General features: G+C 51.0%; 1 protein-coding gene across 2 annotated transcripts in view; it reads right to left on the bottom strand.

Moving 5' to 3' along the window:
• ENTPD5 (ectonucleoside triphosphate diphosphohydrolase 5 (inactive)) overlaps positions 1 to 13,189 on the bottom strand; it is a 40,983-nt gene that overhangs the window by 27,378 nt on the left and 416 nt on the right. Inside the window, exon 2 of one of the 2 annotated variants that reach the window (XM_040333583.1) lies at positions 10,591 to 10,687. The gene's annotated coding sequence lies outside the window, so the exon portion shown is untranslated. Of the gene's footprint in view, positions 1 to 4,479; positions 4,672 to 10,590; positions 10,688 to 13,189 lie in introns of those variants that run through there. The other variant, XM_040333582.1, reaches the window with a different exon arrangement.

Below are 13,189 nucleotides of genomic sequence, written 5' to 3' on the forward strand. Positions count from 1 at the left end.
TATTTTTTTTTTTGAGTGGAACTTTACTTTAAAGTGGTTGTACACCCTGTACCTAGATTAAGGCTTACCTGTAGGTGCAAGAAATATCTCCTAAACCTCCACGGCTTAGGAGATAATTACAACAATGACGGATGCCGTAGACAAGGGCGCAGGCGCACCTTAGAAACGGCGATCGTGTCGTTTCTAAAGGAGGTCATGCCGTGACTGGCGGCACCAGCCAATCACATCGCTGGAGCCGCGATACCCGGAAGTAATTTCAGGACGACATGTCGATGGCTGGTGCGGTGTCGATCCCAGGCAAGTATTACATAATGAGCTAGTATGCTATGCATGTGTTATCTATTTTTAAAGTGGGTTTACTCCCACTTTAAAGCGACACTAAAGTAAAAAAAAAAAAATAACAAACATACTTACCTCCACTGTGTAAGTCATTTTGCACACAGTGGCCCCCGATCCACGTCTTCTGGGGTCCCTTGGCAGCTGTCATGGCTCCCCCTCCACAAGAGCTTTCCACCTTCATGCGAGCAAGCTCGCATGGTGGAAAGCTCTTGCGGGCGCACTCCCGTGATACAGCAGCGGGCATAGCCGCCGACTGTATCACTCGGCCCCGCTCCCCGGCGCGCCGCGTCATTGGATGTGATTAACAGCAGCGCCAGTCATTGGCTGCGCTGCTGTCAATCCGTCCAACCATAGCCAATCACGGCCAGGCTGGGAACCGAAAAGGATGACGGGGACAAGCGAGGGACTTTCGAGGGGTGGGGTAAATAAAACGGGGGCGGCGCTGTTGGATGTTTTTTCACCTTAATGCATAGGATGCATTAAGGTGAAAAAACATTTACCTTTACAACCCCTTTAAGTCTTAACATTTCTCTGCATAACAGCCCACACAACTCTCTTGTTTTTAAATTACAAGCACATGCCTTATCAGCAGCTTGTTTGGATCAGACTTTGTCCAGCTCCCCTTGGCACTGAGTATTGTTCTCTCTGGCCGTCCCTTGCCATGTGTCCCTCACCCCCAGCTCTCCAAGCAGACATGGCCTCCGCCAGGCGGCAGCTTCTCACATAACAATTGTCAAGCAGCACTGCCTCCACCACCAAAAAGAGGGCCCATCAAATGCTTGATGGGCTTCAGGATAACCCAGGTGAGAGCACATCAACTGCTCTGCACATTCTGATGGTATTGTGCAGCCCAAGGCCCCTTTCACACTCCTACGACTTCAAAGTCGCGTGATTTTACCGAAATTTCACTGTCATGATTTTGCCACGATTTCAGGGAGACTTGAGGTCTATGGACCTGAACGCGCATCAAAGTCGAACCACTGTGAAGTCCTAATAGTACTAATATGAATGGATGTCATTGGAAATCACGGGGAACGACTTGCTATTCATGCTACTTTGCAGTCCCAAATCGTGGGACAAGTCGTACAAGTGTGAAAGGGGCCTTAGGCTGGGTTCACACTGGTACGACACGACAGTCGTACTACTTTGGATCTTTGGATCTCACTTTGCCCTGCGACTTGAAGTCCGACATGCGTTCAACTTCAATGAACAGGGATACGACTACGGTCCCTGACAATATCAGGCACTGTGTCTGGTATGAATCTTGAGGAAAAACTCCATGCCAAATAAAAAAAAAAACGGCATGGCCCCCCCCCCCCCCCTCTAAGAGCATATTAGGCCCTTCGGTCTGATATGGATTTTAAAGGGAACTCCCTACGCCGAAAAAACGGCGTGGGGGTCCCCCCAAAATCCATACCATACCCTTATCCAAGCACGCAGCCTGGCCGGTCAGGAAAGGGGTGGAGACGAGCGACCTTTTTCAGGCCATCTTCGCAAGCAGTGGGGTAGGCTGTAAGGGGCCCTGTCTGATAGACTGTATAGGGCCCTGTGATTGCTAATGGCAGCCCTTCCTTCACCTGTCACAGCGTACAATACACGACGCCCCTCACCTGTCACAGTGTACAATACACGACGCCCCTCACCTGTCACACTGTACAATACACGACGCCCCTCACCTGTCACACTGTACAATACACAACGCCCCTCACCTGTCACAGTGTACAATACACGACGCCCCTCACCTGTCACAGTGTACAATACACGACGCCCCTCACCTGTCACAGTGTACAATACACGACGCCCCTCACCTGTCACAGCGTACAATACACGACGCCCCTCACCTGTCACACTGTACAATACACGACACCCCTCACCTGTCACACTGTACAATACACGACGCCCCTCACCTGTCACAGTGTACAATACACGACACCCCTCACCTGTCACAGTGTACAATACACGACGCCCCTCACCTGTCACAGTGTACAATACACGACACCCCTCACCTGTCACACTGTACAATACACAACGCCCCTCACCTGTCACACTGTACAATACACGACGCCCCTCACCTGTCACACTGTACAATACACGACGCCCCTCACCTGTCACAGTGTACAATACACGACGCCCCTCACCTGTCACACTGTACAATACACGACGCCCCTCACCTGTCACACTGTACAATACACGACGCCCCTCACCTGTCACACTGTACAATACACGACGCCCCTCACCTGTCACAGTGTACAATACACGACGCCCCTCACCTGTCACAGTGTACAATACACGACGCCCCTCACCTGTCACAGCGTACAATACACGACGCCCCTCACCTGTCACACTGCACAATACACGACACCCCTCACCTGTCACAGCGTACAATACACGACACCCCTCACCTGTCACAGTGTACAATACACGACGCCCCTCACCTGTCACAGTGTACAATACACGACGCCCCTCACCTGTCACACTGTACAATACACGACGCCCCTCACCTGTCACAGTGTACAATACACCCCTCACCTGCCACAGTGTACAATACACCCCTCACCTGCCACAGTGTACAATACACGACACCCCTCACCTGCCACAGTGTACAATACACTACACCCCCCACCTGCCACAGTGTACAATACACTACACCCCCCACCTGCCACAGCGTACAATACACGACGCCCCTCACCTGCCACAGTGTACAATACACGACACCCCTCACCTGCCACAGTGTACAATACACTACACCCCCCACCTGCCACAGTGTACAATACACCCCTCACCTGCCACAGTGTACAATACACGACACCCCTCACCTGCCACAGTGTACAATACACTACACCCCCCACCTGCCACAGTGTACAATACACGACACCCCCCACCTGCCACAGTGTACAATACACGACTCCCCTCACCTGTCACAGCGTACAATACACGACGCCCCTCACCTGTCACAGTGTACAATACACCCCTCACCTGCCACAGTGTACAATACACCCCTCACCTGCCACAGTGTACAATACACCCCTCACCTGCCACAGTGTACAATACACGACACCCCTCACCTGCCACAGTGTACAATACACTACACCCCCCACCTGCCACAGTGTACAATACACTACACCCCCCACCTGCCACAGTGTACAATACACGACACCCCCCACCTGCCACAGTGTACAATACACGACTCCCCTCACCTGTCACAGCGTACAATACACGACGCCCCTCACCTGTCACAGCGTACAATACACGGCGCCCCTCACCTGTCACAGCGTACAATACACGACGCCCCTCACCTGTCACAGCGTACAATACACAACGCCCCTCACCTGTCACACTGTACAATACACGACACCCCTCACCTGTCACACTGTACAATACACGACACCCCTCACCTGTCACACTGTACAATACACGACGCCCCTCACCTGTCACACTGTACAATACACGACGCCCCTCACCTGTCACAGCGTACAATACACGACACCCCTCACCTATCACACTGCACAATACACGACACCCCTCACCTGTCACAGCGTACAATACACGACACCCCTCACCTATCACACTGCACAATACACGACACCCCTCACCTGTCACATCGTACAATACACGACACCCCTCACCTGCCACAGCGTACAATACACCCCTCACCTGTCACAGCGTACAATACACGACACCCCTCACCTGTCACAGCGTACAATACACGACACCCCTCACCTGCCACAGTGTACAATGCACCCCTCACCTGCCACAGTGTACAATACACCCCTCACCTGCCACAGCGTACAATACACGACGCCCCTCACCTGCCACAGTGTACAATACACGACGCCCCTCACCTGTCACAGTGTACAATACACCCCTCACCTGCCACAGTGTACAATACACGACACCCCTCACCTGTCACAGTGTACAATATATCACACCCCCCACCTGCCACAGTGTACAATACACGACACCCCTCACCTGTCACATTGTAAAAATGCACTACAACTCTCGCCTGTCACATTGTACAATACACGACACCTCTCACAGCGTACACCACATTACACCCCTCACAGTGTACAATACACTACACGCCTTATAAGGGCCATCAGCTGTCCTAATGTACACTACAGCCGATTACTTCTACAATACCTCCTGACTTCCTGAGCTGTCCTCTGCCCTGGGTCTTCTGGCGTTCTGTAGTTTCAGATATCGTGTGTCCCGCTTGTGCCAGAATGTGGTCAGTTGGTACACCTGCTGTGATCCGTTACCAGCTGAATCACACTGCAGATAACCAGGGTGCTGTGTGTGTGTGTTGCATGGACTTGCACAACGTACAATGAGGTCTAAAGTACACCATGAATCACATGATAATTTGTGGAGACAGATATATGATATATGGCGACGGTAACGGATATCTGATACTCATTAGTACACGGTATGTGAAGCGTTATCCTTGTTACAGGCCGAGCATGTTCCGGTGTCAGATGGCTGTTCATAAATTCACTCAGCCATTCAGTAAGTGTAGAATCCGGGTGACGGGGCGATGGCCTGAATGCCCCGCCCACAAAAAGACAAACCATATAGGAAATTTTAAGGACATAGGAGTGTCCTGTGCAGGGTCACCCAGGGTATGTACATATAGGTAGATTCAGAGAGATTGGCCCAACTTTGCGGCGGCGTAGCTTAGCGTGTTTAGGCTACGCCGCCGTAAGTTAGCGAGGCAAGTACTTGATTCTCAAAGTACTTGCCTGCTAAGTTGCGGCGTAGCCTAAAGCGGGCGGGCGTAAGGGCGCCTAATTCAAATGTGTGTAAGGGGGCGTGTTTTATGTTAATGGGGCTTGACCTTACGTTTTTGACATTTTTCTTTTCTTTAACTGCGCATGCGCCGGGCGCCTACATTTCCCAGTGTGCATTGCGGTTAAGTACGCCGCACGGGCCTATTGATTTTGACGTGGACGTAAACGACGTAAATCCCTATTCGCGGACGACTTACGCAAACGATGTAAAAAATTAGAATTTCGAAGCGGGAACGGCGGCCATACTTTAACATTGGCTACGCCACCTAGGGGGCATCTTTAACTTTAGGCGGCCTATCTCTTACGTAAATGGCGTAAATGTACTGCGGCGGTCGGGCGTAGGTTCGTGAATAGGCGTATCTGATTTGCATATTCTACGCCGAGCGCAATGGAAGCGCCACCTAGCGGCCAGCAGAAATATTGCAACCTAAGATAGGACGGCGCAAGCCGTCGTATCTTAGATATGTTTAAGCGTATCTCTGTTAGAGAATACACTTAAACATAGGTCGGCGCAGATTCAGAGTTAGGTCGGCTTATCTGTAGATAAGCCGGCCTAACTCTTTCTGAATCTAGCCAATAATGTACAGTGGTAGTGAAGGCTGGCCTCTGTAGTCAGATCCAATAGAAGAGCTACTGTAGCTCAAATTGCCAAAAAAGTTAAAGTGGTTCTAATGACCGAAAGTTTTTTTTACCTTAATGCATTCTACACATTAAGGTAAAAAAAAAAAAAAAACTACTGGGTGCAGCTCCCCCTTACCTGAGCAACATCTAAACCCAGTGATGTGCAAGAGAGCAGCAGAAGCTTTCCCAGGTCTCTCCATTGGCTTACAAAGTAGCAGGAGCCATTGGCGCCTGTTGCTGTCAAACACAACCAGTGAGCCAATGAGGAGAGAGTGGGGTGCAGGGCCAAGCCACACTGTGTGTGAGAATGGACAATTTCCATTCACAGGAGCGTGGCTCAGGATCGAGCCTGCTCAAATGCCCCCATAGTAAGAGGCTTGCTATTCGGGGCACTCAGCAGGGGTGAGCTGCCAGGACCACTGGCGGGGGAAGCCAAAACGAAGAGGATAGAGACTGCTCTGTGCAAACTATTGCACAGAACCAAGTAAGTATAACAGGTGGCTCTATTGCGCGAAATCACGTACCTGTACATAATTTTGTGCAATAGCCTCTAGGGGGCGTGTACGCACCGTCGAAGACCCGATCACACGCTGATTGGACGGAGGGGGAGCCAATGTCCGCCGGTCACCCACGATCATTCCTCAGTGAGGCAGAACGGCAATCGTTCTGACATGGGAGAAGATGGAGATCTTGGCCCGGATTCAGATAGAGATATGACGGCGTATCTCCTGATACGCCGTCGTATCTCTGAGTTCCATCGGTCGGATCTATGCGCCTGATTCATAGAATCAGGTTCCGCATAGATCTCCCTAAGATCCGACAGGTGTAAGTGACTTACACCGTCGGATCTTAGGCTGCAATCTCACGCTGGCCGCTAGGTGGCGTTTAGTTTTTTTTACGCAACGAATATGCAAATGAGGATTTCCGCCGATTCAGAAACGAACGACCGCCCGGCGCATTTTTTTTACGTCGTTTGCGTTCGGCTTTTTCCGGCGTATAGTTACCCCTGCTATATGTGGCGTATCCTATGTTAAGTATGGCCGTCGTTCCCGGGTTGAATTTTGAATTTTTTACATCGTTTGCGTAAGTCGTACGGACGGACGTAATTTACGTTCACGTCAAAACCAATGACGTCCTAGCGACGTCATTTGGAGCAATGCACGCTGGGAAATTTAGCGGACGGCGCATACGCAGTTCGTTCGGCGCAGGGACGCGCCTGATTTAAATGTTATACACCCCCTAGCCACGGAATTTGAATTCCGCGGGGGGATTTACGATCCGCCGGCGCAACTTTAGAGGCAAGTGCTTTCTGAATAAAGCACTTGCCTCAAAAACTTGCGCCGGCGGATCGTAAATCAGATAGGTTAGCGGATCTTTAGATCCGCGTAACCTATCTGAATCTAGCCCCTTGTGTTTCTGTTAAGCAGGAACACTGATCTCTGTCTTCCTCCAGTCAGAGCAAATCCCACACTTGGCAAGCACTCCCAGGGAACACATTTGGGGCCAGTTCACACCAGATGCAGTTCTGTGTGCTTTTTTTCTGCACAAAATGCATGCAGTAATTTCCATGTATTCCAATGGCTCTAGTTCACACCAATGGCTCTGCCCTGGAAACTAGAACTGACTGCATGGTGCCAACTAGAGCCATTGGAATACATGGAAAACACTGTGCATGCATTTTTAGTGCAGAAAAAAAGTGCACGGAACTGCATCTGGTGTGAACTGGTCCTTAACCCTTTGATCGCCCTGATGTTAACCCCTTTCCTGCCAGTGTCATTAGTACAGTGACAGTGCATTTTTTTTTAGCACCGATCACTGTATTGGTGCCACAGGTCCTCAAAACCTGTCACATTGTGTCAGATTTTTGTCGCCGTCCAGCTAAAGATTGCTAATCGCCGCCATTACTAGTAATAAAAAAAAAAATTGTAGACACTATAACAGTGATGGTGAACCTTGGCACCCCAGATATTCTACATTTCCCATGATGCTCATGCACTCTGCAGTGTAGTTGAGCATCATGGGAAATGTAGTTCCAAAACATCTGGGGTGACAAGGTTCACCATCACTGCACTATAACTTTTGCACAAACCAATCAATAAACGCTGATTTGTTACATATTGGCCTAAAGTGATGGAGACTTTTTATTTAATTTTTTTTCTGTTTTTTATTTTTTATCTAATTCATTTTATAGCAGAAATTAAAAAAAAATGCTTTTTTTTTTTTTTTAAATTGTCAGTCTTCTGTTGTATATTTCGGCCAAAAACAAAAAACGCCTTGTCATGTCGGGGAGGGGGTTAAAATCTTACAGGGCTGAAGTGGTTAACATAAACGCGAGTCACAGGTCTATCTCAGAGGGCATCAGATGGTAAATAAAAAATCCAACAAACCTAAACGTACAGGGCCAGAATCAGAAAGAATGGCTTAAGTTTAGGCGGGCGTAGCGCATCTCATATACGCTACGCCGCCGTAACTTAGAGAGGCGAGTACTGTATTCACAAAGAACTTGCGCCCTAAGTTGCGGTGTAGCGTAAATGGGCCAGCGTAAGCCCGCGTAATTCAAAGTAGGCTGGTAGGGGGCGTGTTGTATGGAAATGAATCGTGACCCCACGTAAATGACGCGCCTAACCAACGGCGCATGCGCGCGCATGCTCAGTATCACGTCGAATTTTCTCCCTAAGTTACGCCGGCTCAATGCTTTGTCGACGTGAACGTAACCTACGCCCATCCCCATTTACGTATGACTTACGCAAACAACGTAAAATACCACGCTGTTCCGACGTTTCCGACGTCCATACCTTAAAGCGGTCCTCCACCCTAAAGTGGAGTCCCGCTGATCGGAACCCTCCCCCCCTCCGGTGTCACTTTTGACACCTTTCAGGGGGGAGGGGGGTGCAGACACCTGTCTAAAGACAGGTATTTGCACCCACTTCCGGCCACACGATACGGGCGAAAGACGGGCATTCCGTCACATCCCGTCTGTCGCCCGTTGTGTGCTGGGAACACTCGGCTCCCAGCACACAGCGTGTGAGCCAATCGGCGGGCGCAGCGCGACTCGCGCATGCGCCGTAGGGAACCGGGCAGTGAAGCCGCAGCGCTTCACTTCCTGGTTCCCTCAGCGTGGATGGCGGGGGGAGCAGCAGAGTGACGAGCGATCGCTCGTGCTCTGCTGCGATCGGCGCTGGACTCCAGGACAGGTAAGTGTCCTAATATTAAAAGTCAGCAGCTGCAGTATTTGTAGCTGCTGACTTTTAATATTTTGTTCCCGTGGCACATCCGCTTTAACATGACTTACCCCTGCTTTATAAAGGGGTAAAGTTACGCCGGACTGACGCCTTACGTAAACGGCGTAGCTAAATCCGACAGGTGCAAGTATGTTTCTGAATCGACATATCTACCTCATTTGCATATTCTACGCGTAAAACTACGGAAGCGCCCCTAGTGGCCAGCGTAAATATGCACCCAAGATACAACGGCGTAAGAGACTTACGTCAGTTGTATCTTGGACAAATTCTGGCGTATCTGATTCTTTGAATCAGGCGCCAAGATACGACGCCTCACATTCGGACTTACGACCGCGTATCTGGAGATACGCCGTCGTAAATCCTTTGTGAATCCGGGCCACAGGCTATGCAGTGGAGATAGTTCTGTCCTGGGTAACAGATAATAAATATAAGCCAAGTAATAGCTCACATATTATCATGAAACACAAGAGGACATCCAGGGGACAGCCGAGCAGCACTGACCTTTGCCTCCTCGCTCTGTGACCTGCACCTTCCCCCGCTATTTACGCTCTGTATCATCCAGAAAAAAAAAAAAGAGAACATTTAGTCATTTTCTATAGACGTTCTCCAATTTACAGTCAGACTCCATGTGTATAGTATGCGAGTATAAAGTTTCAATTTGAGAGAGACGGTCGAAACAGTTGCTCTCCATACAGCCTTGAGAATCCTCTGTCTTTGGTGTATATTGTAATAAATATATATTTGTAAACTAAAGATTTGGTTAAAAAAAAATAAAAAAATTAAAATTAACCACTTGCTTACTGGGCACATATACCCCCTTCCTGCCCAGGCGAAATTTCAGCTTTCAGCACTGTCACGCTTTGAATGACAATTACGCGGTCGTGCGACGTGGCTCCCAAACAAAATTGACATCCTTTTTTCTTACCACAAATACAGATTTTTTTGGTGGTATTTGATCACCTCTGGTTTTTATTTTTTGCGCTATAAACAAAAAAAGACCGACAATTTTGAAAAAAAAAAAAAAACATAATATTTTTTGCTTTTTGTTATAATAAATATCCCATTTTTTTTTTTTTTTCCTCAGTTTAGGCCGATACGTATTCTTCTACATATTTTGGGTAAAAAAAAAATTGCAATAAGCGTATAGTGATTGGTTTGCGCAAAAGTTATAGCGTCTACAAAATAGGGGATAGAATTATAACTTTTTTTTTTTTTTTTTTTTACTAGTAATAGCGACGATCTGCGATTTTTGTCAGGACTGCGATATTGCGGCAGAGACGTCGGACACTTTTGACACTATTTTGGGACCATTCACATTTATACAGCGAACAGTGCTATAAATATGCCTGGCTGTGATTAGCGCAGCGCGGGTGCCGACTTCCTGGCGGGCTCTGCACGTGTTCTATGCGAACACGCCGGAGCTCATCCTTACTGACTATAGATCTATGGTTTATCCCAAGCATGTTTGAAGCTATGAAGCCATCACTTCCATGGTGACATGGCCAACAACAAAACCAAGAATGGGGGGGGGGGGCGGTTGACATCAAATCCCAAGATAGGGACAGACCCCTGGAAAAAAAACAAGACAAAGATGAACTCACCATTTATATAGTAGAGAAGAACCATCAGGATACTCTGCACCCCGCACCCAGACATCCTTCCCTCAAAGGAACGGCCGCTTCCATCTCTAGACCACACCTGGAATCACATGGAACATTAAACCCCTCTATACCCCCCCAACTTATTATCTCCAGTGCTGTGCGGTGGGTTGGGATCAATTCTGCCAACATGATCTTCTTCTGGGTAGGCTGAAGAATATCGGGGACTGCATGGTCCCCGTCATGTTTCTGTGGATTCAGTGCTAGCCCAAATGTTCATACAGGACATCCAAACTTCATATCCTTCCATTATCACTAGGGTCAGTGTCCCCCCCCCTCCTCCTCCATTATACAGGGGTCAGTGTCCCCCCCTCCTCCATCATACAGGGGTCAGTGTCCCCCCCTCCTCCATCATACAGGGGTCAGTGTCCCCCCCTCCATTATACAGGGGTCAGTGCCCCCCCTCCTCCTCCATTATACAGGGGTCAGTGTCCCCCCCCTCCTCCATCATACAGGGGTCAGTGTCCCCCCCCTCCTCCATCATACAGGGGTCAGTGTCCCCCCCTCCATCATACAGGGGTCAGTGTCCTGTCCCCCCTCTTCCTCCATTATACAGGGGTCAGTGTCCCCCCCCCTCCATTATACAGGGGTCAGTGTCCCCCCCCCCCTCCATCATCACTAGGGTCAGTGTGTCCCCCCCTCCATCATACAGGGGTCAGTGTCCCCCGCCCTCCTCTTCCATTATACAGGGGTCAGTGTCCCCCCCCCCCTCCATCATCACTAGGGTCAGTGTGTCCACTCCTCTATCATACAGGGCTCAGTGCCCCCCCCCCCTCCATTATACAGGGCTCAGTGTCCCCCCCCCCTCCATTATACAGGGCTCAGTGTCCCCCCCCCTCCATTATACAGGGGTCAGTGCCCCCCCTCCTCCTCCATTATACAGGGGTCAGTGCCCCCCCTCCTCCTCCATTATACAGGGGTCAGTGTCCCCCCCCTCCTCCATCATACAGGGGTCAGTGTCCCCCCCTCCTCCATCATACAGGGGTCAGTGTCCCCCCCTCCATCATACAGGGGTCAGTGTCCTGTCCCCCCTCTTCCTCCATTATACAGGGGTCAGTGTCCCCCCCCCTCCATCATCACTAGGGTCAGTGTGTCCCCCCCTCCATCATACAGGGGTCAGTGTCCCCCGCCCTCCTCTTCCATTATACAGGGGTCAGTGTCCCCCCCCCCTCCATCATCACTAGGGTCAGTGTGTCCACTCCTCTATCATACAGGGCTCAGTGTCCCCCCCCTCCATTATACAGGGGTCAGTGTCCCCCCCCCTCCTCCATCATACAGGGGTCAGTGTCCTCTCCCCCCTCCATCATACAGAGGTCAGTGTCCCCCCCCTCCATTATACAGGGGTCAGTGTCCTCCTCCATTATACAGGGGTCAGTGTCCCCCCCTCCTCCATCATACAGGGGTCAGTGTCCCCCCCTCCATCATCACTAGGGTCAGTGTCCCCCCCCTCCATCATCATACAGGGGTCAGTGTCCCCCCCCCCCTCCTCCATCATACAGGGGTCAGTGTCCCCCCCTCCATCATCACTAGGGTCAGTGTCCCCCCCCTCCATCATCATACAGGGGTCAGTGTCCCCCCCCCCTCCTCCATCATACAGGGGTCAGTGTCCCCCCCCCTCCTCCATCATACAGGGGTCAGTGTCCCCTTCCCCTCCATTATACAGGGGTCAGTGTCCCCTTCCCCTCCATCATACAGGGGTCAGTGTCCCCTTCCCCTCCATTATACAGGGGTCAGTGTCCCCTTCCCCTCCATCATACAGGGGTCAGTGTCCCCCCCATCCTCCATCATACAGGGGTCAGTGTCCCCCCCCTCCATCATACAGGGGTCAGTGTCCTGTCCCCCCTCTTCCTCCATTATACAGGGGTCAGTGTCCCCCCCCCTCCATTATACAGGGGTCAGTGTCCCCCCCCCTCCATCATCACTAGGGTCAGTGTGTCCCCCCCTCCATCATACAGGGGTCAGTGTCCCCCGCCCTCCTCTTCCATTATACAGGGGTCAGTGTCCCCCCCCCCCCTCCATCATCACTAGGGTCAGTGTGTCCACTCCTCTATCATACAGGGCTCAGTGTCCCCCCCCCCTCCATTATACAGGGCTCAGTGTCCCCCCCCCCCTCCATTATACAGGGCTCAGTGTCCCCCCCCCCCTCCATTATACAGGGGTCAGTGCCCCCCCTCCTCCTCCATTATACAGGGGTCAGTGTCCCCCCCCTCCTCCATTATACAGGGGTCAGTGTCCCCCCCCTCCTCCATCATACAGGGGTCAGTGTCCCCCCCTCCTCCATCATACAGGGGTCAGTGTCCCCCCCTCCATCATACAGGGGTCAGTGTCCTGTCCCCCCTCTTCCTCCATTATACAGGGGTCAGTGTCCCCCCCCCCCCTCCATCATCACTAGGGTCAGTGTGTCCCCCCCTCCATCATACAGGGGTCAGTGTCCCCCGCCCTCCTCTTCCATTATACAGGGCTCAGTGTCCCCCCCCCTCCATTATACAGGGGTCAGTGTCCCCCCCCTCCTCCATCATACAGGGGTCAGTGTCCCCCCCTC

Source organism: Rana temporaria, chromosome 13 (genome assembly GCF_905171775.1).
Source record: "Rana temporaria chromosome 13, aRanTem1.1, whole genome shotgun sequence".
Classification (NCBI taxonomy): Eukaryota; Metazoa; Chordata; class Amphibia; order Anura; family Ranidae; genus Rana; species Rana temporaria.